The sequence below is a fragment of the Hermetia illucens genome, chromosome 3 (genome assembly GCF_905115235.1).
Source record: "Hermetia illucens chromosome 3, iHerIll2.2.curated.20191125, whole genome shotgun sequence".
Taxonomy (NCBI): domain Eukaryota; kingdom Metazoa; phylum Arthropoda; class Insecta; order Diptera; family Stratiomyidae; genus Hermetia; species Hermetia illucens.
The window spans coordinates 155,057,653-155,084,453 of record NC_051851.1 but is presented as its reverse complement, the minus strand read 5'-3'; the positions used below and the strand labels follow the sequence as shown (position 1 = coordinate 155,084,453).

The following is a 26,801-nucleotide window of genomic DNA, read 5'->3' as shown; positions in this document are numbered from 1 at the left end:
CACGGGGCTTAATAGGACTGCTTCGTCAAACTATGAGCACTATGTAACTAATGAAGGGATGTATGCAGCTGCTGCTGTGCCAAGAATCGACACAGTTATCGTCAGATTGATTCGGAATCTTATAGTGCGATCTGCTTCGCATGGTGAGAACCCTTCTGTTTCGCAGCCGTTCTACCCAAATGATGGGTATTTTGAGAAAACTCTCACGACAGGCTTCATTCCTTCCGAAGCGTTCGTGTATCTTGACAGGAAGGTCTAATTCTTGTTTCTGCCGGTGATCCGGTTATGTATCATATACATAGACGGGCACGGACAAAAGGACAGAACACCTACCGCATTGGTTCAAGGAGAACGGCCGCTGGGGATACTCCAAGATCAAGGGATTGACCCATTCAAGAAAATCTCTTCAATTCTCCGATCTCCACTTATGTCATAGACGGCAAAAAATAAACCCACTAAAGCACGTTAAATACTAAGGAAGGCGGGGTGTTTCAAAAAGTACTCCAGTCTAAGCTCATGGAGAATAGAGCCCCGATACGGAGGAACTACGCTTCAAGTAGTTAAGTTGACTGAATTTATCAAGGACAAGTGTAACGTGCACCAAGCTATCAAAGTACGGTAAGAGCCATTAGGTTCCTATAATAGGTCGCATGAGGAAGAAAGGGCACCCAAGCAAAAGTTAAACCGGCCGTTCAAGGAGTGTCACAGACGACCCAGGTGACACTTAAGTATAGTGTCGTCGACCTCACACCAATTAAAAGAGACAATTACTATCTAGAGGGAAATGTCTGCAAGATTCGAAGTGCCTCATGTTTGAGCTGAAAGAATCCAGCTTCAGAAAAACTGATGACTTTTGAATCCAAGTTAAGACTTGCGAAAAATGTCATAGTACGAACCCAACAACAAGAGGTCTATACAGAGTGCAACGATTTCGGGCAAGTGACATGGTATAGTAAGTCTGCAATGACCACATTGTGACTACCATTGGAGGAAGCGTAGAAATTATTGTTGGCCGGAAAAGCTAGAATCGGATGGGGTGCCCGCCGCCTAAGAGAGTCTGAACTGGAAGTTGCCATCGTAAGTGAGCCATACAGGTACCGTCACGATAGCGTATGGATCGTAGACTCGATTGGTAGTAGAACGATATGCGCTTGCGGTAGGTAAGCAATACAATGCACCGTAAATAAGCGGCCAGTACGTAAACAGCTGCTACGTCCCACCCGGTCTCATAACGATTTTGAAGACATGCTGGAAAACCTTGTTCACGACGACCACAAGGTAATTCCCTTCAAACTAAGGAGACAGCCACGCGGTAGGCAAATAACTTACTTCAAGCTGAGAGGCGCATTAGGCTGATCCGCAAAAGCACTGAATGAGCAGACCTTCATGGGAGTTAAACTGGACTAATCTATTAAGTCTGGCGATCCAATGGAAAAAGCTCTCCATTTCACAAGATGCATCTCTAAGGCATGTGGCGCATCCATGCCTCGGATATACACATTCCTCAGTAGCAGGCCCAATATCTGGTGAAATAGTGAACTGGCTGGACTTCAATCAGCCAGCCACTAACAAACAGCCTAGAGGACGATAGGAAGGATTGATCCGGCGCAAAAGGAAAATCCATGCAACGAGGTCAGAGAATGCTTTAAAGAGCTCTGTTCGGAAGCAGACGTGAATCCGTGGTGTGGTGTCCATGGAATCCTGATGGGGCGATTGGGAGACCGTTCGCAGATCACGTGCCTTACCCTTTTGTTAAAAATCACCTGGGGGTATTTCCCTCAAGAAGTGAGTGTAACCGCAGACGAGCTGTTGGGGATCCGTGCAGAATAGGTGACAACAAAGCGAAATATGGAATAGAGCACTTAAGCTTGGCTTAAAATCCAGTCCGAGAATGTTCACCGAGTTGTTCAAAGCGCGCATGTCCGGAGGAATATTCCTTACAGTATGGAAGTGGAAGAGGTTGGTAATATTGCCTAAGGATGGCAAAACTCGTGGTGAGCCATGTTCCTATAGACCCACTTGACTTCTAGACACCATGAGAAAAATGTTGAACCAAGTAACCTATAATAGATTGCTCTCGGTCGTTGAGAGCCTAAGGGGCCCTTCAGATGGACAGTGTGCGTTCTGTAAAGCCAGATCATCGATTGATGCCATCAAATTGGTTAGTACCAGCAAATATTGCGTGGTAGTAGCTCTAGACGTCAAAAATGCATTCAGTTTGACCAACTGGAGGCATACGGATAGGTCCCTGGCGACGATTGGTGTTCCCACCTATATCGTTGCCACCGTGGATAGCTACTTGCGACAACGGACGCTCTAGAATGACACCGATGATGATGTTTCCCGAGGTGTCCTGCAGGGCTCCGTAGTGGGCTGTATGCTGCGGAACATCACGTACAACGATGTTCTTAAGCTTCCGGTTCCGGAGGAGGTCACGACATAGCACTGGTTGTGGTCGTAAAGCATCTCGAAGATGCTAAGTTACACTCTTGCGAAGCAATCAGTGCTGCTAAGGCTTGGCTAGAGAGTGCTGTACTGGCATTTGCGTAGGAAAAGACGGAAGTGGTCCTCATCACCGAGCGCCGGAAGATAAATTTAACATTAGAACTGGGAATCATATCGTCCCTTCCAAGCCTTCAAATACTTGATAGTGATGACAGACGTAAAGCTTAGTTTTAAACAGAACGTTGAGTATATTTGCGAAAAGGCATCCACCGCCAATATGAACCTGGAAAGAATGAATGTAGGACGTTAGTGGCATACTTGCAGGCTGCTTTTAGATGGGGTAGTCAATCTGGGGATCAGCACTGGATATCTTATCTAGAACTGAGTGCGGTCTATTGAAGAACAACCCCCAAGGTGTCTTGCATCTTCTAGAGCACCTCAGATGATGAGGCGCTCATCTTCTCAGGGGTGCCGATTGACATCTTGGCAGATAAAGTGACGAACATATATAACATCAAGCCCATCTGTCTTTTATCGGAGGTGAAAAAAGCTGAAAGGGAATGAAATATATTTAAATGAGAACAGCGATTGGACCCCTCAAAGAGGGGTGGTTGTACATACAGGTTGATCGCCAACAGCAGGGAACGCTGTAGAGAAAACATAAGAAGATTAATTATAATCTCACCACCGTCAACACCTGCATAAGCTTCAGTTGGACACCTCATTTGGTTGTCAAAACTGCGATGGGGCGCCGGAGGACCCAATGCACCCCCAAAGGCCAAATTTCATGGAAGGAAGAATTAACTTACAGGAAACTTTGGGTGAAATACTATCATCGGAAAATTTGGTACAGAGAATGGTAGCTTCCTACGATGGTTGGAATGTGATCAACTCCGTGATCGTAACGATCCAAAGTAAACTGCGAAAACTGGAAGAGGCTAGGAAGCTGTGGTTACCATCGCCGCGGGTAGAAGGCACGAGATCTAGTTAAAGAAAACTAACTCCGCCCTGTGATGTAATACCTGAAAGTAATTCAATGGGGTAGGAAGGGATTGAGGGCTGGTTCTAATGAGTAGAAATCTCGCACGCGGATGTGTCTAGGACAGGGTCTTTTGGAGATTTCCATCTACTTAAAAAATACATCGAGAGATGGCCAGACGGACAGACATTTTGCATATTAGAAGATGGATTGAAAGGAATCCTGGGACTGAGCTACGAGCTATTACAGTTTTTAAGTGGACATGGAGGTTATTGGGCTTATCTACATCGATTTGCATACGACGCCATACTGCCCAAGATGTGGTAACGTGGCTGAGAATACGGAGCATTTTGTATTTGAGTGCCCAAAGTTTACAGCGCACCGAACTAGGCTGGGGGCGATCGAAGGCAGGCCCTTAACACCTGCAAATATAGTGGAGCTTATTTTGAGTCAACTAAGGCATGGAATCAAGTGGTAATTGAGCTGAAAATGATTCATCAACAGCTAAGGCATGAAGAACTGTGAAGAAACCAAGAAAGGGAGAGAACAATAATGAGCCGCAGTTAGGAACTGATCCAGGTTCGCGATGCAATGCTTATAGCAGACCCGTGGGCAGAGTGGAAGAAGAAGGAGGTGGTTTTAGTGAGTAGGAGTCTCACATAACATAACATAAAAAGACGGACAGACGGAGAGAAGGACAGACGAACAGACGGACGGACAAAGAGACGAACAGGCTTGTGTGGAGTTGTCAGATCTCCCATTAAGCGCGTTCCTTCGTGCGGATAAGGGAATGCTCGGCGGATACCTACGTATGTACTTGTACGCATTCGGAGGTGCACCTGCATGGGTATGGCAATGCATTGGTCAGATAGGTGGGAGGACGTTTCCCACCCGTGGGATGGAAAGGCCACGCAGAATAATAAATCAGTATGGACGAAGATGGTCTCAAAACCCCAGTATAATATCGACCGCAGTGCCTCGTTGGTGGACAAGTTTACCACCAGCGTAAACAAGAATATGTTTAAGCCGAACATGTCGCTCCCTAGAAACCCCACTATAAAATTGCAGAAGGATGCGTTCAGGTGGGCGTTAACAGCCGTAGTATCACCAACCGAGAAATATGCGAAAAGAAGAATGGAGGTTACTCTCGAGAAAACTCTGTGTAACAGAATTTCGACCTGAAAATATGATCCCTCATTCTGCCTGGAGTTAACAATTTCGATGACTTGCCGAAATTTATCAAAGTCAAACACAATGTGCACCTACCAATCAAGAATATGGTGAGAGCCATCAATGTTCTATACAACAAATAACGGCAAGATGCGAAAGAATCGAAAGAGAGCCCTTTAACGGTAACGTAGTGAATCGAGATGAAACCCAACCGTATAATCGTGGATGGGCAGAGAAAAGGAAGACGAAAACCAGCAACCCACAACGTTCTAAGAAAACAAAACTAGGTACCGTCCACTTTAAGGAAGGAGCCTAAAACCTCGGTATGGGGGTAACAGTGAACGCTGGTGCTGATCGCCATCGAGGTGATAACCATTTCCAGCACGGGTATTCTGTCCTACGCAGACATAGTAAAAAGGGTGAAAGTTAATCTTGGTATCAAAGACTTGGGTGAAATGTAAGCAGGATTCGGAGGAACCAAAAGGGGGATATCACGCTGGAGCGGAAAATGTCCAATGAGAGTAAAGCCCAAGGCTTTCACAGCCAAGTCAAAAATTTACTTGTACTGTCATGCGTATTCAAACTCTTGAGGTTGCTATATAGTGCAAGGACATAGACGAGGTCACTTATAAGGCAAAAAATATACACTGGCTTAGCAGAGCAATTTAAACTGCAAGGTTTACAACAGGCATGCGTATGGAGTCGGACGGTGCGTAAGCTTTTGGATGTTGGGAAGGTCCGTGTGGGATGGGTAGTCTATCCCCTTAGAGATGTTTGAAGTATCTCCTGTACGGACATCTGTCGGTCCGACCTTTGCGAATGATGTGGGTAACCGTTCACAATGCCCGGGAATGTAACAAGAATCCCGAATGCATGTGACGAAAAGGAGGGTCTACACAGCGGGTATATTACTAGAAGCCGAAAGTATCCTGAGTTCAAACGTTAGTTAGTTTTTGTTAGTCTTTCACTAGCTCGCAACATGTCCTGGAACGTCAGTAAACATTATACCCACAGTCATCACCAGGCAATCGTCTCGACCTGAAGAACAAGCCAAGCGGATCCAGAGAGTAGTGGGTTAGATTGACCAGGGGGTGAACCAGTGGGTCTACAAGGGAGCTCGAAGAAATCTCAAGTTAGCTATACAGCGAAACGAGCTGGTTCAAACAATTATGCGCACATGAGAAGGTTCATGGATGAGATCTACGGGAAAGTGCTTACAGTTTTGTAACGGGGAGATTCAAAGTTCAGGCAGCTCTGAAAATTACATGCCCAATCTCCTACTGAAAATTATCCAGGATTTTTTTCCTAAGGAGTGTACGAGCACTTACAGTCTGCCGACACCTTTAGACACTGGAGCGAAGAATCTATAACAGTTTGGTCTGCTGTACAGGGTCTCACAGGCTTACCAGGCCAACAATTTGGCTTCCGTGCAGCCAAATCAACCGTCGTCGTGTGCTTGCATGCTAGGAGAACTAGAATGCAGTTAACCATATGGTGAAGCAGAGTTAGTAGAGGTAGAGAGAGGAGGCGAAAAAGTTGCGATTGCGAATGCTGTCGATGGGCGAAGGGAGAGGCTAGAGAGATAGATTCCGTGGAGAGGGGGACAGGAGTTAACAGGTGGTTATAGTGGGTAAAAATCCTGTACCATGGAACATGTGTCCTAGTGACTTTTGAAGATTTCCACACCTTTGGAGAAAAAAACACGGACAGGCAGTCAACAATGGATTCGTCACCTTTTCTTTAAGTATGTCCAATCCACTGCCATTCTCGCCCTTGAACACTTCTGTAAGTAACACGACCGTACGTTGACTTACATGGTGGACATGGTGGGCATAACACGGCGAAAACATATGGTAAGGAAGGCTTGAAGCTTTTGGGTAACAGTGGGTGCCACTTTGGATGTACTGTTCTGATAGAAGAGCACGGTAAGAATATTGGCGCGGAATGACCTCAATTTGACGTTGGTGCTGAAATATCTTACAAATCTTAGACAAAACAGCAAAGGCGGATCTGGTGCCATTCCTGCGTTAGACGATATCAAGCACGGTGCTAGCGTTAGCAGAGCCAAAGCTACCAAGATGGATAAATTGATCGACACCCCAATTGTCTGTCCGCTAATGCTGAAAGGAAGAGTAACTTTGCAGACTGAGAACCCTGATTTTGTCTGTGTACCTCTCCTTTCCTCTGCTTTCTGTCGATCAAGCTTTCGAGATAGTCTATGATACTTTCCAGGATAACTTAGTTAATACCTTTACGATGGGAACGATCACTCAAATACCCTTCCAATTGCCGCATGCAAGACGGTTCGTTTTTCGGAATTGTGGCGAATACTGGCCCGTACCATCTCTCGGAAAGACCTCAGATATGAAGAAGAATTAGTTCTACAGAGATAGCAGAACTTCGATGAACAACTCCACGTGGAGACCGCTAAGCCCGGCGGCTCTGCTCGCTTGAGCGCAGTGAATGGAGAAGTATTCCGCGTTAATATATTATGGCGCCTGACTATTCCATTCACAGGAGATACATTTCTACCGGATGTTATCCAGTTGAGAACCATTGTTAAATGTTCCCTCCCTGCTCGTCGTCGTGAATCACGAGTCTATTGTTAACGTCCCTGAGAGGCCAACGAGGAGTTTGCGACTACCAGCATATTCTTTCGTGATGGACAAGTTGTTTGTGACACTGTTTCTCTGATCAGCGCAATACTGACTTCACTCTCATCATGTCGCATGCTATACTTTACTTTCCAGGATCTTCCTCACTTGCGACACGATCGGACAAGACTCGTGTAGGGTCTTAATCCGTCTATACTTAGGACGATCTATAGAGTATTCCACTATACGGTTGCCCGATCAAGAAAATCTCACATTCCTTGACTAATTGAAATCCACTCAGTCCAGCATCCCTCGTTTTATGCGCGTTGGTTTTGCAAGTTTGTGCTCAGCACTCCTCAAAGCTGGCACTGGTGAAATCATTCTAGGTTAATGATTGACTGTCCTTTTTCCTCATTTGTGGACCAGTGGACGTGCCTCACGTTTGATCAATCTCATGCAGTAATTTATAGTCCCCACAGTCTTCAGATTGGGTCATCCTATCCTTGGGGGGTCGACTGGCCTCAGCGAATTCAAAGCATCTGATTTTCAGAAAGTATTCTTCATTTTTTTTGAGTTTCAAGTCGTGTTAGCTCAGCGGTACGAGTAGCAGCTTTAGGAAGCTCCTTTGTTGCTGGACGTCAGTAGAATATTATCTATGAAAAAACATGAAGTCTCGGTCAAGCAGAATTGTTGTATTTTGAAACATTACACTGCGTTTTCGAGGTTCGAATCGATCCAGGTGTCATTTGGATATCATAGAGCGGCGCGAGAAATCTGGGATCAGTGAAACTATGTCCACTTGGTGGACAAATAGCTTCCTGTGGTTTAGTAATTAGAGCAATGGAAAAACAGTGGCCTGTGCTTGCTACATCTAAATCGTAGACGATGCTCATGGCTGTAAGTGCGAAGTTCCTGGAAGAAAATCCTAGAAACTATGCACTCTGAAGGGCGTTGAACCGTTCGCCAATAAGAGTTTCAAACCGTCCATGGTCACATACCTTTAAGCGGGTTTACGTTTACGTCAGTACTCTGGGGGAGGAGCATGCACACCAAAGAGAAAAATAAAACGTTACCAACTACTCCCGGTTTAATCCCTCCAGCGAAGTATCACCAGGAACTTCACATAGTCTCGCGACTCTTTCCAGCATTGTCTGCTCTTCGATACTGGAAACAAGACGTTGATGAATAGCGTGACCAAGCTTCCTACCCAATGCCTACAAACCACCCACTGGATCTTCCGGATTTCTAAGAAATTTGGGAGCAATGAGTAACGGCAGACGCAAGTGCGCCATTACATCGTAACCAGACGACCGTAGTACCTGAACCAAGCAAGCAGGCGCAGGCACAGCGGTTCGAGGTATTGTGCACAAAGGAAGTAGACGACCTACTGTTGCGGGACATTGCACATTTTTTAGGACTGGTAAGAGAAAGAGAGACTGTCAAAATTATTCACCTTTTGCCATATTTACTCGAAAATTATTCGTGTTCCTAATTAAAGCACCCATAAACCAACGCATCCTGTAGTGAATCAGATGCCAATCAATCTGACAACATTATTACTCGCAGCATCCTTACAATAACTCCGAATTCAAGGAATTACTAAAATGCATAGACCATGCTGCGTGTTCCAAATTAATTCCACGCTTTGCAGACTACTTGGAATATAATGCACGAGCCCTTCAAAGCCATGAAATAATTCCCCGAGGCAACGGAAAACATTCACAAGGATATATACACACAATGCGTGGTGCGAAGCATTCATTTGATAGGAATAATTCTCCGAAAGTACGAATGGATTTTAGATACTCTAAAGGGAATACCTGTGTGCAAAGCCGTAGTAAACGCTGAGGCTTATAGCTTGGTTGCAGCTCTTTCACGAGTAGGATGTTTTCAATTCGGATAAGCCCAGTGTCAAAGGGGTTCGGTTTTGAATTGGAAATTTAGAGGAGGCTTTTCAGAGAATCTCCTTCCTTCGTTCCTTCTCCTTCTTTGGCGTATACTTCCTGTTTTTTACAAGATCTTAATTTGCATCTAGAATATATGATCGAAAAATTTACGGAGGTTTTTCCTCCCGCTCCAATAACATGGCTTCATTACGTCAAAAGGGAAAGGTTACCTCACGGAAGGCCACATACAAATTCATTACGAATTCTCTCCGAATCGGACAATCATGTCCCAAGCAGACATCCATGCTCCAAAGAGTTTGTGTTCAAACATAAATCATAATTATCTTGATCCTGAAGTTAACTTGGCATTGTCATGCACTCACCGTACCCTTGACCATTCACTCACAAGAATACCAGCCTAAACACACGAACAAGGAAACTCTTCAATTCTGTCATGATATTCCTAAATGAGATAACAAGGGTTCTGCCTCTCTGCCGTACACGTCCTTCCAACTACATCACAGCAAAAACTTTACTGGTTGACTTCACTTTGCTGTGGTAGTTGTCGTTGTCGTCCTTGTCGCCAGTCCAATCCCCAATGCTTATGACAATTTAATTAACCTTCCTCTGGAGTGGCCCTAATCAAACCCACTAAATCGTCAATATGTCCCTCCATATCAGTTGTTCCCTTGTCGTGCACAAATAGTGCTGTTGCTCATCATTGTTCCAAAAAAAGAGTGAAATAAACATACGAAAGGATATCTCGTGTAGGTCCGGCCGGGCATATGGGAGCAGTCCCCTGTTCATCGATGTTACATTCCCTGCACTGTGAGTGATTCACCCCCGGTCAAACTGGACTACTCTCCGCAGTGTGACCTTAAAAGTCAATGGTCCACGACACGACCAATGAGAGAAAAAAAAGTGAAATGGGGTCAAAGGCAACGTAACATTTCTATTCGTTTGGTCAACAGCACCAACACGAAAAGGAAATAGCCCCAAATGGATGGCTCCAAGCCGGAATGGAAGCAAAAAAGGGCCAGTCGAACGGTCATCCGACAACGAAATGATAAGGGACACGAAATCCGAATTATACTGGCGAACTGGAAGGATCAAATCATCGGGGGAGAAAGTCACGACAGCAACAGCCATGTTCCGAGGCATATTCGTATGAGGCTCGACAAAAAGGAGTCAACTGCCCTCATTTCGTAGCTCTCTGTCTGGATGCTTCGACAGGACCCGATAGCACTAATATAATGGATGTTTACAAGGATTAAACCGGTAAAGGTTGCACAAATTTGCGATATGCCCTTGCATTTTTCATGAGTCGTATAATCCTGTTTTTCACTAACCACCATAATTATATCCTTCGAGAGCACTGTTTGGGGAAGCTCTAAATTATACAAGGAAGCGGTGAATAACTCTGGCTTCTGGCGATGGAAAATTTATAATATGTAGGAATAGCCAGCAATCCTGACAGAAATAGCTTTCCGCTTAGTTTTCGTCCTTTCAAAAACGTGCCGGTCAGCTATTTTTCATATTTTATTGATCTCGTTATTACTTCCCTAATTTGAGCGTCTAAAGGCTTTGCATGTGGGTTTTAGGTCACGTTATTAGTACCTCATTTCCCTCGTAAATTTAGGTCGGATAAAATTGTCCTTTTCAATAGCGGTGCGGTGCATTTTCCAATGAACTTATTTTAGGACTTTTTATGGAGGCGAGTAGAATATAGAATTTTACAATAGCATTTAAAAAGGGATTCATTGGCCTTATTGATGAAGTTCTAGTGGTTCTTTCGCCCAAGGCCCTTATAGGGGCCCTCGTGTGGTGGCTGGAGCTGTTTTTGGAGAGCATCAGGCCTCACTAGAACGTGGGTACAAACTTCCCCCCAGAGGTGTGGACCGCCAGTTGCATTTGACGAGATTGCGGAGATGGCTTTAATTTAGAAATGGCTTCTAGAAGTAGCCGCAACAATCTTCTCCGAGACCGTCTCTCTTCTCGAGAAACAGGTCGCCAGGGAGTCGAAGGTTCTCTCCGTACAAAACGTCAGTACGGACGGCTCTCTGCGCGCCATAATAGTTGCCTTCAACGTCCGATGCTAACGTGTCAGCATCCCATTGAACTGCGGGTGGTATGCTATTTTTCGCTGACGTGTGAATCCGAAGAGCTTTCCGAGCTCTAAGAAGAGAGTAGATTCAAATTGCACCGCCTGGTCTGTGGTGATTACGGCGGGAATACCAAAGCGCGGAATCCACTCTTGATAGGAAGCCTAGGCTGTTATGTCATTCAGAGGTATTGCCTCAGGCCATTACGCAAAACCGATCAACGGGCGTGAGGGATCACTTGTAGTCGTGCGAGTCTCGCCAAGGGCTTATAATGTCGAGGTGTATAGTGTGGAGGCGCCTTGTCGACCTAGGGAATATAACACCTTCCTGCTAGCATGTCTAGTGACTTTACACTTTTGGTACGAGATGCACTCTCTGACTCAAGAGTTCAAGTCATTATTCATGGACGGCCGGAAATACTTGCTGGAGACTAGCCGGGTTGTTGTCCGAATGTCAGTCTGGAGACGCGAGCTGATTAACGAGGATTCGTCCGAGCTCCGCGAATGAAAGATACTGAGGCCATCCAGGCTTTTGAGGTAGTCGAACGACAGCTGGCTGAAGCTACGCTCCTGTCGTTTCCTCAAACAGATGCATCCCTAGCCATATTCGTCGATGCCAAGCAGATGCCCGACAAAGCGCTCCCACGTCAACTCCGGCACCTGACCTCACCTGATCATGAGCCAGTTTACTTCGGACGTGTCCCGCAAGGATAATGTAGTTGCAGACACTGTGTCCCGCATTTCAGAGGTTAAAATCTCTGCCACGGTCGATTTTTCGGCAAACGCCGAGGCGCAGAAGGATCGCCAACAATAAAGAAGAATGTTAACTCCTGGACCAAACAGTGCATCGAGTGCCAGAAGTGTAAAGTCATTAAGCACGTGCAGAAGGAAATAGGGCCATTCCCTCGGTCTACAAACCGTTTTTTTGTGGATTGTATGCACATCGGCATAATTAACCCCTTGCGAGGTTTGCATGGCTTCAAGCATTGCCTCACATCGAAAGGTTCATGCGCCGGTATGAAGGAACACCTTTGGCCGATATTTCCTCATAATCGTACGTCAAGGAACTTTGTCGAGAATGAATCCCACGCTTTGGAGCTTCGGTTGACATCACTACTGACCAGGGAATGCAGTTCGAGTCTAGGCTGTTTTGGGAGTTGAGTAAACTTCTTGGCTTCTGATGTCACTGGACGAATGCGCAAATACCCGCAATCTGATGAACGCTGGCATAGGACACTAAAGGTTGGTAGAATGGCACACGATGACTCTTCATGGTCACAAGTCCTGTCTTTCATTTGATGGCCTACGAACCTGCGGAATTAGTATCCGGGGAGAATTTGAGATTCCCCAGCGATCCTGTGTTCGATACCAGATCAGCCCTTTCCACACTGAGCTTGTGCGTTTGCTCCGGGAGACCGTGGCAAGATTGAAATCATCCCCGTCATTCTTCGACGAGGGCTAACATCTCCAAGGGCTTGGAAGCCCGCACACACGTCTTGTTTCGCGTGGACGCTTCCTGGAGGTCCTTACAACCACCATATGAGGGTCGAGCAGAGGGGAGCATTACTTACTAGGCTTCACGTTCACGGCAGGCCCAAGAACGTCTCCCTGTCCAGGTTAAAGCCTTTTGTCTCCGGGGCTGAGGTTTCCGGAAAAAAGGGTGTATAGCGCGTTAGATTTGATCTACGCTCCTAAAGTTGGCGGAACAGGAGTCGGGTTTATAGCTGAAACTCACTATCAGCTGGAGGTGGAGTAGTGTGGAGGCACGAGCTGATTATCAAGGATTCGTCCCAGTTCCGCACCTGAATGAGATGAAGTGAAACTCACCCCCCTGAGTAGGTTACCTAGCTGTTGGTAGGGGCGTAACAGTCACGAGGCCGTGAGAGCCTGCCTCCAAGAGATTTTTGGAAGTGCTTAATACAGAATACAGTTAAGCGGGATTCAACTGTTTTAAGAAGAAACCCAAGGGTTGCCAGATTTGACCCACCCTTTGATGAAGAGCGGCCCCTACTGCAGTGTCTGAAGCGTCGACAAACACGGCTAGAAGTGCATCTTGTTGGGGAAATGCTTAAAGGATAGCGTCTATCAGCTGCCGCTTGATGGATTCAAACGCTTGAACGGTTTCTGCAGACCACACAACCACTTGCAAATCCTGGGTATTAGAATCAGACAGGAAGACGTTAAGTAATGCTTGCTGATCACGGATTAGACTTCTTTTCTCGAAATTATCAATATTGACGGAGATATGAGCATTTGAAATTTTTGAAAAGATTACCCTATTTTGGGCATGAAAGGACGGTAGAAGATTACCATACCCAAGAACCTTCTAAGGTCATTGACCGTCCTCGGCAGTGTAAAGTTCGTGATTGCTTGCAACTTGAACGGGTCGGGTTGAATGCCGTCAGGGGTGAAAGGATCGCAAGAAATTTCACTTTCTGTTGGAGAAATTTGCATTTGTAAACGTTGAAAATTAGACCATTTTCAAGGAGACATTGAAAACTGCACTCGAGGTGTGCCAAGTGCCTAGACTCGATGAAGGAATGGACCAGAACGTCATTCAAGTAGACGAAACGAAAATCTGGGTATAGTCGAAGAGCTGTGCGGATTGCTGTCTTCGGAAGTTACAGGGATTTCGCCATATGAATTGCTACTGGAAGGTCTCCATACCCTGCTTAAGTAATTGTTCAAACTCTTTCCACTCAACGCGAACTTCTGCGGTAGTAGAGGGTGGTGGTGCTAGACATCATGCTTAATTGATTGAGAGAGACGACGAGGAGTGCGGAATGCCTGGATCGGCAACGTCGTCGAAATTGATACAAAGAGTGTTGTTATTAGAACAGATTGAAATTTGCTCTGACAACCGAAGAGAGGTTGCGGGGTCTATCAGGGATATATGCTGCATATCTACCAGCAGTCCATAGTGATGCAAGAACTCTGCGCCTAATACGAAAAAACTGATTTCAGCCAAAATGAAACCCCACGAGAAGGACCTACGCAAGTCAATGCACGTCTACTTGCTTGTAGGCGTAAATTGCGAGAAGTTTACTGCCGCCAGTTTTAGCTGGTGTTCTGCGGCTGTGTCTGCCAAATATTTGCACCTACTAAGGGGTCGCATACTATAAGGTGATGTTCTGCTGCGCTGCGGGTAGACGGCCCCCCTAACGAATTCAGTCTTTCGGAGTTGCGTTAAAAGAGCATTTTCTCTCTGCGGCAAGCGATGGAAAAACTGTTGGAATATGGACAACAGTTGCACCATCTGTTCATCGACTTTAAAGCCGCCTATGATAGCATAGCCAGGGTAAAACTGTACACGGCCATGAGAGAGTTCGGTATCCCGACGAAATTAATAAGACTGACTAGGCTGACCCTGACCAATGTGCGAGGCCAGATAAAAGCAGCTGGATCACTCTGAAGACCATTCGACATCAAAACGGTCTACGACAAGGGGATGCACTATCATGCGTCCTCTTTAACCTGGCCCTCGAGAAATTGATCCGTGATGCTGAGGTAAATGCAAGAGGTACGATCCTCTTCAAGGCCACCCAACTACTGGCCTATGCTGACGATATCGACATCATGGGAAGAACCACCCGAGATGTACAAACTGCCTTTATCCAGATCGAGCAGGCGGCGATCACCGCGAGATCTTGGGCTGGACATCAATGAAGGCAAGACAAAATATATGGTGGCAACGTCAGCACCGAAGACGAATCAACCAACAACATTAAACCGCACTGGTCAAACACAAACACGAAGAAGAATAAGGATAGGAGAATACATCTTTGAGACCGTTGACAATTTCTCCTATCTAGGGTCGAAAGTCACAACCGATAACAACTACGATGATGAAATCCGCGCACGGTTGTTGTCAGCCAACAGAGCCTATTTCAGCTTACAAAGACTGTTCCGCTGGAAACGTCTCACCATAGGGTCAAAGCTCTTACTGTACAAGACCATGATCTTGCCAGTCCTCATGTATTCCTCGGAAGCTTGGGTTCTTAGCAAGAAAAATTGCGAACTCTTGGCCGCGTTCGAGAGAAGAATCCTCCGAAGAATTTTTGGCCCCCTACATGAGGATGGACGATTCCGTAACCTACATAACGACGAAGTCTATGAGCGATACCATGACCGTCCGGTTGCGGATAAAATCCGGCTCAATAGGTTACGGTGGGCGGGTCACATAATCCGTATGGATGAAGATGATCCCACCCGGAAAATCTATAAGGGCAATATCTATGGTAGAAAAAGAAGGCGAGGCAGACCCTGACTAAGATGGAGCGATGGCGTGGGTCAGGACGCCAGACAGCTTTTAGGGATATCGAATTGGTGGACCACGGCGCAAAACCGGGATGTCTGGAGTTCCTTATTAAGGCAGGCCTAGACCGGATACCGGTTGTTGCGCCGTTGATGATGATGATGTTAAAAGAGCAAGGGGTGATACATTTCGTGTCTTGATGCGCAAACCTACAGTGGTACTAGCACACACCACCTGCTTAGCACGTCGTTAACTAGGTTAGGGTAGGTAAATTCCTCATCCAGGCCAGCTAACGCGTGGTTGAATTTAACGGCGTCCGTCATGCCGTCCGCTAGCGCAAATTGCTCCTCTAGTTGGAGAAAGCACGCCTTCGGGTTTCGCTCGCAGAACGGTGGCATACTAACCGAAACGGCCTCGAAATCCTTCCTCTCGTTACTACAGAGGAGCAACACCTGCACTGAAAGCGACCTGAGCGGAGACCATAGCGGAACCTTCACTTTCCAAAAACTCTTGCGGCGAGTGTACTTTCATTGTGCTGTTTTACTTGCATATATAAAATGTAAATGAAAGTTGATTGGTAAAAATCTGGAACACTTCTCGGATCAGCTTTACTTCTTAATCTTCTTCTTTTTCTTGAGGCTTTCCACCGTTCACAAGCGGTGTCGGCGGTGATCAGTTTCGCCATTTGATTTTATCAAATTCTTGATCAGGTTGCAATCTCGAGGCTTTAAAATCCTCATCCAGCGTATCAAGCCACCGTTGTTTCGGCCTGTCTTTTGGTCCATTATCATCGCCTTTGATGTTCACACCAATTTTGGCAAGTGAACTCTCGTTAGCACGAATTGCGTGACCATACCATCGAAGACACCTTTCTCGCAGCTTTCCACGATCAATGCAACCCCATATCGATCGCGGATATCCTCATTTCGAATGTGATCAAAACGTGTCACGCCGCTAGTCAAACGCAACATCTTCTTCTCCATTACCGCAAGACGCTGTTCATTGCCTTTTATAGTCGGCCAACACTTAGAACTATAGAGAGCGACAGGTCGGACGACATTGAGTTAAATTTCAGATTTGAGGCGTTCCTTGATACGTCGATCATAAAGAACACCAGTTGTGGAACGCCACTTTATCCAGCTTGCGTTAATGCGTGAAGCATGATAGCGTTGTTCCGATATATTTAAATAGCTCAATTCTGAGGAGGTCACTGCTGTTGACCGTGATTGTACCTGTTTTATGGGGATCGGTCGTCAAAAATTCAGTTTTATTCAGATTCAATCTGTGACCATGTTGCATGAGAAACGTCTCAACATAGGATCAAACCTCTTACTGTACAAGACTACGATGTTGTCAGTCCTTATGTATTCCTCGGAAACCTGGGTTCTTACCAAGAAAAATTGCGAACTCTTGGCCGCGTTCGAGAGAAGAATCCTCTGAAGATTTTTGTTCGCCCCCTCAATAAGGATGACCGTCGTGGATAAAATCCGGTTCAATAGGTTACGGTCAGCGGATCATTTAATCCGTATGGATGAGGATGATCCAGCCCGGAAAGTCTATAAGGCAATACCTATGGGTGAAAAAGAAGACGAGGCAGACCCTAATTGAGATTTTGCGATGGCGTCGATCAAGATGTTAGACAGTTTTTAGAGATATCGAATTGGTGGACCTCTGCACAACACCAGAGCGTCTGTTCCTTATTAAGGCAGGCCTAGACCGGATACCGGTTGTTGCGCCGTCGATGATGGTGATGAACCAAGGCATTGAATCGACTTTCGTTAGGACGCGGTAGAAGGAGACAATTGATATTAACTTGCCTACTCTTCGAATCGCCTTCGATGTATCTGATGAGCTTCCCCCCCCCCCCCCCCCCACAGATATACTCACAAGGAATACACCTACCTCCGAAAAAAACGTGGAAGGCCCTAAACCAGGCAACTGAATGAATCAGGGGGGGCCATAAGGACGGCGGTCGAAACAACGTTGAAGCGGCTATAGAGGAATTGAGCAGGGCAATCACCACCTTGAATGACAATCTTTGAGAAAAATGGAAAGCATCAGCACACAAAGCGTAACTAGTAAAATCACAATCTAGCGGATTACGCTAGCTACACATTACGGAAAAAAGACAGACCGGCGGGGAAGCGCAATCGAAGGTCATACTCAGTATAATAAAGAGATCCGAATAGTCAAGAGCGACTCTTGGAAGAAATCTGATGAGAAGATAGAAACACTGCCCGACAACTCTAGCTAAAGATTTAGCTAATCCCATCGGGACACTGAAAAGGTTTGACAAAACATAAAAAGTGAAAAAGGATAGTCCAGTAATCCTTCTTGGAACCCACTTTTGAGGCCCTGAAATAAATGAAATTATGTTGGATGAAACAGTTCCGAGCAATACGTCGAGGGGAGAAGATTGGAAACTCGCGAGCGTAATCGTGACATAAGATGAAATGACTGATAAAGCCATTGGAACCATATAAATTGCCTAATTTTTTTCTAGCAGGAGGTTCCATCTCTAAAGCAGCACCTAGCTAAAATCTTTAGATCTAGACTGAGCTAGATGCCGACCCTTTACTGGTAGGTTAGGGTAGGTAGATCTTCTATACTATAAAAGCCTATATTCCAATAAGTCACATTTCTTTCCTTGTCAAATACTGGGAAGGATATCAGTATCGCCGTTATGTGCCTCTCATGTGTCTCTCAATGAAGTTTTCAACTAGGTCGAAAAAATCCTGAGCCAGATGATGATATTTTTCAAACCTACATTGCAAGCAGGAGGTCTACCAGTCGAGAAAATCTTGGGATCGAAAGTTAAGTCCGCAACAAACAACCAAGAGATGGCTATCGTAGTCCTGATGGAAATGTTAGGTACTTTCAATAACACATCCTTACAACCAATGGTATCAGCGGTATAAAACTCATGATATGTAAACTTCTAAAATCATTGCTGAAAGGTAGGTTGGCTCAAGCAGTTTTGTATGGTGAGACTCTATACCCAGTCATAATCGCGGGCTGCTCAGAGAGAGGAGTCCTATCGACTCCTCTGTGGGACCCCGGAGTAGACGAACTGCTGAAAAGAACGAGACGTCATGCCTAAGGGTACGCTGAATACATCTGCATATTCCTATCGAGAGAATACTTTAAAATGATCTCAGAACTGGTACGATAAGTCCTGCGTCTGATTGAATCTCAACATGGCCACTTTTTGTGATCTCTCTTCGCCAAAAGGAATAAAGTGAAATAACTCCAACTTCTATTGATGAATGGCCTAATATTGAAGTGTAGCAAAGTATCAGGCAGTGACATCGGCTGCGAAGCAAAATTTGAACAATGACGAAAAGTGGGTACTTTTCGTCACACAATTCCATACTTTTTCTGGAGACATTGCTGCATTGACCGTTGTGCTCCAAGAAGAGGTACATACGGACACAGTACAACAAGCAGTATAATCACAAATCCTACCCGGAGATTTTACGTTCACCTCAAAGGCAAGACCACGATAGTCAGGGAGGATTAAATTTACTGGAGTGATAACTATCTTAGGAAACATAGACTGTAACAGACGGATGGGTGTAAGACAGAGGACAAAGATGGAGGAACTAAAAGCACGGCATGTCAAAGAGGATACCACTGTTTGTATAAAACAAACCTAGGTGAGGGACAAAGTCTGTGAGAAATTCCCGCTGGAGCAGTAAGACGGTATTAAGATCTATCCTGTCACCCCAAAGCTGATCTAAAATGGTATGGGAATGTTGTCAAAACCTCAGAATCATCTTCTTTTTCTTCTTCAGGCTTTGAACTGTTCAGAAACGGGGTCGGGCCGGCTCGATCAGTTAAGATTCATAAGGCTCTCAAATCATTGTCTACAAAACCTCAAAACCTGCTTGTCGAAAATGAGATACTGGAAGCAAGAAATAAAAACGTATTGATAGTTATGCAAGGGTTTCACCCTTTTAAGAAACTACTAACTACCATTTGTCAGCCCGGAACCTATACTTCGAATCAGCGAAACCCCGGCTATGAGAACTATGCGAGACTCTGAATTTAAATAATTAATGCATCGATGTCTTTCGGTGGGCCATAGTCACAGCCAATTAATACTATTACGTGGACAGACAATGTGAGTTTAAGCAGGTGTGAATAAGGCGCTCAATCAGCGCTGCTTTGATGTTACAGATTAGTCACTCTCAGGACCTCAATCAGCACCGTTTTGATGGCACAGACTGCCAAGCTCGTATCTGAAACAAGAAGGGCAAGGACAGAATCTAGTCAGCTTCGATGCCAGTCTGCGACATTCATGAAGGATAGCAACTTCTCCACATTATCCCCGGAGACCACGTTGAGGTTGCCAAAGAATAGTTTCCCTAGTCTCCGCAACCTGGCTTTAGCTAGACCTGAACAATCGCAAAGTAAGTGCCTAAGAATCTTTCCTTCCTTTCCATAACTTCAGCCACTCAATCTGTTGGATATTGGCATTTAGACTAGTTCCCCATACCCACATATAGAGATTACAAGGAAGAGGACGATGTAGCCCCATTCACCCTTTTCGACTGTTTACGTTCCTGCGGTGGAAACACATATAAGAATAAGTCGAAATTTTCAACATGTATGAATCTTGGTTGGACACAGAACAGACTGCATTATTATGGCAGATTTTCTATTCCTTTGCAAAGCAGTCTCATCCAAATATCCACCGAGATTTGAAACCAAGGCAACTATATTGAACCATTTCGTTATCGACAATCGACAATGATTATTTACATTTTTCAGTGAGTAACGTTATCCTAGAATCATGTGGTGAAAACCCTTGAGGTCCTATGGGGGATACCCTGGGCAACGTCATAAAAAAGGCAACTGTAGGCAGAACAATGCAAGGACCAAGATACTTTTTCCATTTAGACAATATCTAGAGAAAGCTGCCTGGTCACTGGATATCGTAGAAAGCGTCATTATAGAGGTGAGTTAAGTGCAACCAAACATACACTAGCACCAACCTAGGTTTGTCTAGATTGTAGCAAGCTAGCCGAAAACGATTTTTTTGCCAACGTTGTGATCCAGTTGTGATCTTCCCGTGACTGTGCTTATATCATCTTTATACTACTAAGCGGACTGATCGATTCCTTGTAGAAACAGCCCGAGTTTTTACAAACTTTATCTTGGTAGTTCTGGTCTTCTTAACATCAATCCTTACACAGCCAAATTTCTTCATTGACCTACTTCTCACCCCAATTTCAGCACCAATTAGATTACAATCTATATTTGGTCCGAAAATAACCCACATCTTTCAATTAGAGAGCCAGATGCCAACCCTTACCCCAAAGTGTCACAAATCATTTTCCAAAGTAACCTACACCAAGCCAGGTGAACAGGCATACCTGACCCTACCACCTCATCATCGTCAATCCTTATCCGCCCAAGAAATGACTTTTTAATATGCCCCCTAAATATCCTCTAAAATCGAAAGGTGGCCCGGTTATCTCACAAAATCATATTCTCCAAGGATCCCACCATTACCACCTGGCTCATCACTGTCTAATTCACTGAATTCAATTCATCCCATCCGCAATTCAATCGAAAACATTCCAATTGCCCACCAGCGAACCATACACGCGTTCCCTATAAATTTAAATTTAATTTCCTGTCCGTCATTCAAACCTGAATAGCATGAGCCCAGAGATGAGTGAGCGAGCGGGGGCCTGTATAAGCTTGGCCTATTTCCTGCACGAGTTGTCGAACCTGCAACGCCAAAAAACCATGGAAAAAAGCTTGGAAATTCCAGTTCGCCTATTATAAAACCATACTCCATTACAATATTAATTTTTCATTTGACCTTTTTCTTCCTGTTCCGTATATTTCCCCGTCAGACGTTCTAAAAGTGTGTAATGGAATTATAGAGTCTCACGAGCCAACGACATCAGATATGGAGTCTTTCCGTGGGAGGAAATGTCCAGCCTTAACGTGTCGTCCTTCACGGTAAGCGGAAGAAGGGAACCCGTCAAGCTTTCGGTCAATTTGCAGTTTCATGATGGAAAAACGTTTAAGCGATTGTGAAAGACGGGGGAGGGGCTGGGCGACAGTTGAATGGCTCCCAACCACGAATCGGATTTGCTGAAGATTCCGCCCTTAGTTTGGGCAATTCCCGATTACAAAAGCCGTGCAAATTATTCCTCCAAATTACTCCCTTTGCTAAGTATCCACAGCACTTGCCACTGTGGGCAAAGCATTAGGAATCCATGGGGATAACATCAGTCAACAACTGAACCCAAAATAACCATGGGTTTCCCTTCCGCCACCTGAGATTTTCGGAATGCTTGGGGCCGACCACAATACAGTCTAATTTCATCGACTCCAAAAATATCTCTTGATCCATTTCTACGGCTACAACACCATTTCCGCGCTGATCAAATTTTCTATAAAAGGTATCCCGTGAAAATCCTGCGAACGGAAATCAACTCCCCCAATTACATGAAAGGTAGCAGATATCTTAACAATTCCGTAGAGTAAAAGATTTCAGTCGAAACCAGTGAAACTCACCAACTACAACCTTCAATCAATTCATCGGTAAGTTACCGTTCGACAGAGGAATCCGTCTTGACATTTATTCCATTATTTATGGGCGAGCCAAGAAGGGATGAGTGCGGGCAAGACGTCCTGACGAAATCACTACTGAAAAGGACTTAAAAACTTTGGATGGACTCGGTGAAAATCCATCGTTGATATTACCGCAAGTAGACACGTCCTCATGGACAGGAACTCGACCATGTCGAAAAGAAATGCCTAACGGATATCATTTGGGCCAATCCCATATCCTTTTCCTATCGTTCTTTGCTATTTGAATTTCCGGCTTTCGCCATTATTTGATAATGAATCAAGCGGGTTCGTGCTGGAGATGAGGGTAAGGCGGAGGACCCGAAAGAATGGATTTACCTAGGAAATACTTTCAATGTGTAAGGAGGGTGAGATGATATATTTTTGTATCCTTTTACTTACAGATCATTTGGGACTTGGGTGGCCTACAGTCGTAAGTGATGTCAGCGTATCCTTTTGGTTAGATGCGCTTAACAGGTTCGATGGGCCTTTCTTCGTACTTGTGGCACAATTTATCTGAACACAATGCACTGGTAGTGGCTAACTTTTCACGTGGGTTTGTTACACAAGGACAATCACATTAGCATTCGACGAACTGGTATTGACCGCAATTCATTCAGGATATGTAATATTTTGAAACAACTTCAGCACTATTCGATCAGGTGTCAACCCATTCTATTTAACTCTTTCACATATTAGCCTAAAGATACATCTGAGCATCTTAAAAACATGCCGCTCAAGAAGTTTCAACCGACTTTGTGTCCTGAAAGCCTCTTGTCTTCCAGCGTACTATGGTGCTATCCATCGCTTGATCCTTTCAGACATTCCTTCAATCACTACCGGAAAAAAAATGTTTCACACCTTTCAAACCTGCCTAACAATTCCCGTCCAAGGACACCACAAGATACTAGTTACATGTTATAACCACCACACGAAGAAAATCATAATCGAATCAAGGATACATGTTAGACCACCCTCAAGTGCTGAAAAAAAATCCACGGTATATGAGAATCCGCAGCGCAACGAGACCGCACGACGTAAAATCGGGGATACGCGTTAGGAACGTTTCGTAGACAAATCGAAACTGGGACTGAAAGGAACTGAACAGGGATCCTTGAAACCCGGTGGAGTTCGGGTTCAGTGCGATTATCTTTTATCGTTCGGAGGGCAATTTTGGAGGTGATTGTACGAATCGTCGTCGTCATCCCTTCGCTTTTCGCTAGGTGCACTTGGCGGAGAGCATGTAGATAGGATTCGAAGGATTCGGCGGAGACATCGTAATAACCCCTCAATGTGATGATGTTACTTCGTATTCTGATTGGGGAGTCACGGTCAGTGCGCATATTCGGGGATTCCCCTGGCTGAGTGTTGGGGCGCCGGATGTTTCACTTGGTGTGGTGAAAATGAAGAAAAGTTATGCGAAGAGACGGAAAAACAAAGTTGTTTTTGGGAAATTTACAAAGAGAACGTAAACAGGATGTTGTTGTCTCTTTGGCGATATGGAGATAATGGAATTAGACGAAAATTCTCGCGGGTTGCCAGAGCACAAATTTGTTGTCTAGACATGAATTAGTGAAAGCCAAAGATAAGGTAGGAAGCAAAGGACTTTACAGATGAAAAAGGTGTAAAAATCTCAGCCAAACAATTCTAAAGTAGGTTGGAGACCGGAAGCTAAGTTGTCCATGCATGCAACGGATATTTCGGTACACGGTAGTCCATAGTTAGTAAATCATAAAGTATATAAAATCGTCAGAAGATAACATTTGATCCAGGAAAGATGGGCCTTTGATTAGTCGACATTAGTCGAAACACACATTTCCACAAGGGATATTGAATACTGGAGCTGAGAAAACCCTCCAGCAAGATAATGGAAAATTTCTTTTACAAGGTGAAGGAACAAAATAATTCGAATTGTTCGGCTCAACAAGGATGAACAATCAATGGTTTAACAATATATGAAAGCCCGCAAACGGCAACCATCAGTTTACCGCCGGAAATAGGACTGTGTCACCTTATTTGATTATGCGTCAGGGTAAAATTGCACAATTCATGGCATGACCTCTTTGCGTTGACAGCCTGAGACCTATTTCGAACGCCCGAAAGTGTGTTGAGCCGGGCTAGTAGTAGGCTCCTCCAATTGATGAGGATCTGCTTGCCTACTGGCTATGTGTTAGGGGCAAGCGGATCTGTCCGGAGGATGAGCAGGGGATGAGTGGCCAGGCAAAAAAGGGTGGACATTTTTCCCGGACTACTTGTGGGAGAGATGATACGAGAAAACAAAGATAGCAGATGAAATGGTGATGCCAGCCGCTTCGCCAGAGGACGAGCTGCCATTCAGCCTGGAGACAGTAGCCGTCCATAACAGCACAGTCAGTACCAGTCATAGCACTGCTGTGTTGAAGCCAAAAAGATGGACTTCCGAGGGCGAGGCGGCGGACGGGGTAGTTTTTTCCAGCTTGCAATCTGATGGCCTCGAAATGGGTGTAGCGAATACCAGCCATAATTTCTCTAACCCGAAATCGTCGACTTCGGGGTTCCCAGTAACAGCAATGACCGACAAGAATGTCGGTCAACGGAAAGCAGCAAAGAAGCGGAGGGACACTGGAGTACAGCACAAGAGTCAACGTCAGATGGCCATATATATTCTGACCAATATAGCAAAGAATAAGGCCGTACTGTCGACGAGCCGATGAAAAGGATCTCAATAAATACTAGGTAGTTTTTGAGGAAAAAAGAACAAACATCTGGGACACGGGCAGAAGGTGAGCCACCGCTCCCAACAACAACAAAAGCGGAGTGTGCAAGGGATCGGACGCCAAACAACCTCTGAAAACAGGTAAGCAGCAAGAGCCGACCGAAGAATCATCAGCTTCGAAATCGTTCGTGTGGCACTGGCGAACAGTAATTCCGCTAACGGCAAACAAGCGTTGGAGGTGTGGGCTGTCGAAGAAGGAAGTAAACGGCAAGCATTGGGGATTCATTCCCAGTTTCAATTCCTCTCAAGTGGTCCGTGGGCTCTACATTATAACATGCGAGGGCTAATTCTCCAGGTACTTTCTCGGATCTAGCTCAGGATAGCACAGCCAAACCTGCAGCACCTTAATTGCGCCTCAACTACTCTGCTGGACGACGCCATCATATAAGAGCCCTGGATCGGTGGAGGCTAAACAATCAAAGTGTTTCAAAGCAAATGGTATAAGAGACATTGATCGGGAGTGTCCAAGGCATTTATCCTCGCCACGAAGAGTCTCCACGCTTTTCAGTGTCCGGACTTGAGTTACCGCGACCTATTCGTGGTCAGATTGGAACAGGCTGGAGCAGAAAACGAATATATTTCCTCGACTTACATAGCTCACGACCAATCAACTCCTTCAGAAGAACTGCAACATTTCACATCCGCGATGTTGGACGTTGAAGTAAAAAAAGAAAACCCGTTGATAGACTGCAACGCCAATGTAAGGCATGCGCTTTGAGGCAGCTTGGAAATCAACGAAAGAAGTGATATTATTTTTAATACCAATCCATCCCTGTGTAACAGAGGCAGTCCACCAATCTTCCACTTTCGAAGCTTGGAAAATTGTGCTTGTGAAGAGCCCAACTGATTAATAGGGGATCGATTCAATGCTTTCTTGTCGCGTTATAATTTGCCGTGAATGAGCTGCAATTAAATATGCTTTCGATGTCCAAGAATTTGCCTAAGACGTATTATATTAACCGTTCTGGTTGCCAGGAATGCATGATTGCCTTATGATCAGAAAGAAAGTTGGACTGATCGAGGGGGGAGGGGGTCACCTCCAGCAAATGGTTTGTCGCTTCTTTGCAGCTTTGGTGCTTTCACTCTGTAAACATAATTAGTCCACCTGCTGTCGATGTTCTTTGACAGCGATCCCTTTCAACTTAGAAGTTGCCTGTAAAGAGTTCGTCTCAATGATGATCGTTTAACCTACTTTGTACTATTTTTTTACAGCGTTCTGAGCCTATTTGTACCGATTCCACGGAACGGCTGAATCAGACTTTAGAGCTCGGTTGGGGAATACCCTTGTTATTCTCCTCGGTTTCGCCAAATTCCAGCTCCATTCATGGTGGTTTACCCTTCTTTGGTGTAATGAGTGTAAAGCTCTCTTGGAGAGCACCTTTCAGCACCTCAAGTTGCATCATCTGGGTTGTTTTCTCAATTCCAGTAATAGATTCGATACGCCTCCCAGGGATCGTAACTGGGGCCTTATTTGATACGTCTGTCAATTAGACTTTCGCGTATTTTGAAGTGGAGTAGTTGCAGGTGAATCCATACCTATTACGAAATTAATGCGGCTGTGATTCGAGACAGAAACCGCAATGTCTGCAATGACCATGTTGAGGAAAGTGGGTTCATTACCAAAAATGAGGCCTTGCAATTCGGTTCTAACCAGATATTCTAATAGTCTCAGGCCTTTTGCGCTAATGTTGGAGCTTTCCCAGCATATATAGTGAACGTTAACATCGCATGTTGTTATCACCTCCATGCCTTCCCTTTTGGCCTATTGGATAACTCTGACGAATGCTCCACTGGGAATTTCGTCAAGCTCATAAAGGAAATAATCCGAGTACCAAAAATTCAGTCCGTGAGTCTGTTTGGCTGTTGTGGTGTCGTCATCGCATAGGCCGTAATCCTAGACGGCCGGGAAGTCTTTTTATAGCACTATGCAGGTAGCCACCTTCTATTGACAATGCCTGATTCCTGTAGCGCGCCATTCAATAAGTCCACTACGGTGTCAGCTTCAAGTGCCCGAACCTTGCATAG

The 26,801-nt window shown here is 45.1% G+C and overlaps 1 protein-coding gene across 1 annotated transcript in view; it reads right to left on the bottom strand.

Annotated features, from left to right (window-relative positions):
• The window catches only part of LOC119652819 (irregular chiasm C-roughest protein), a 626,589-nt gene extending 603,504 nt beyond the window's left edge, over window positions 1-23,085 (bottom strand). Inside the window, exon 1 of the mRNA XM_038057146.1 lies at window positions 22,424-23,085. The gene's annotated coding sequence lies outside the window, so the exon portion shown is untranslated. The remainder of the gene's footprint in view (window positions 1-22,423) is intronic.
• Between the last annotated feature and the right edge of the window lie 3,716 nt (window positions 23,086-26,801).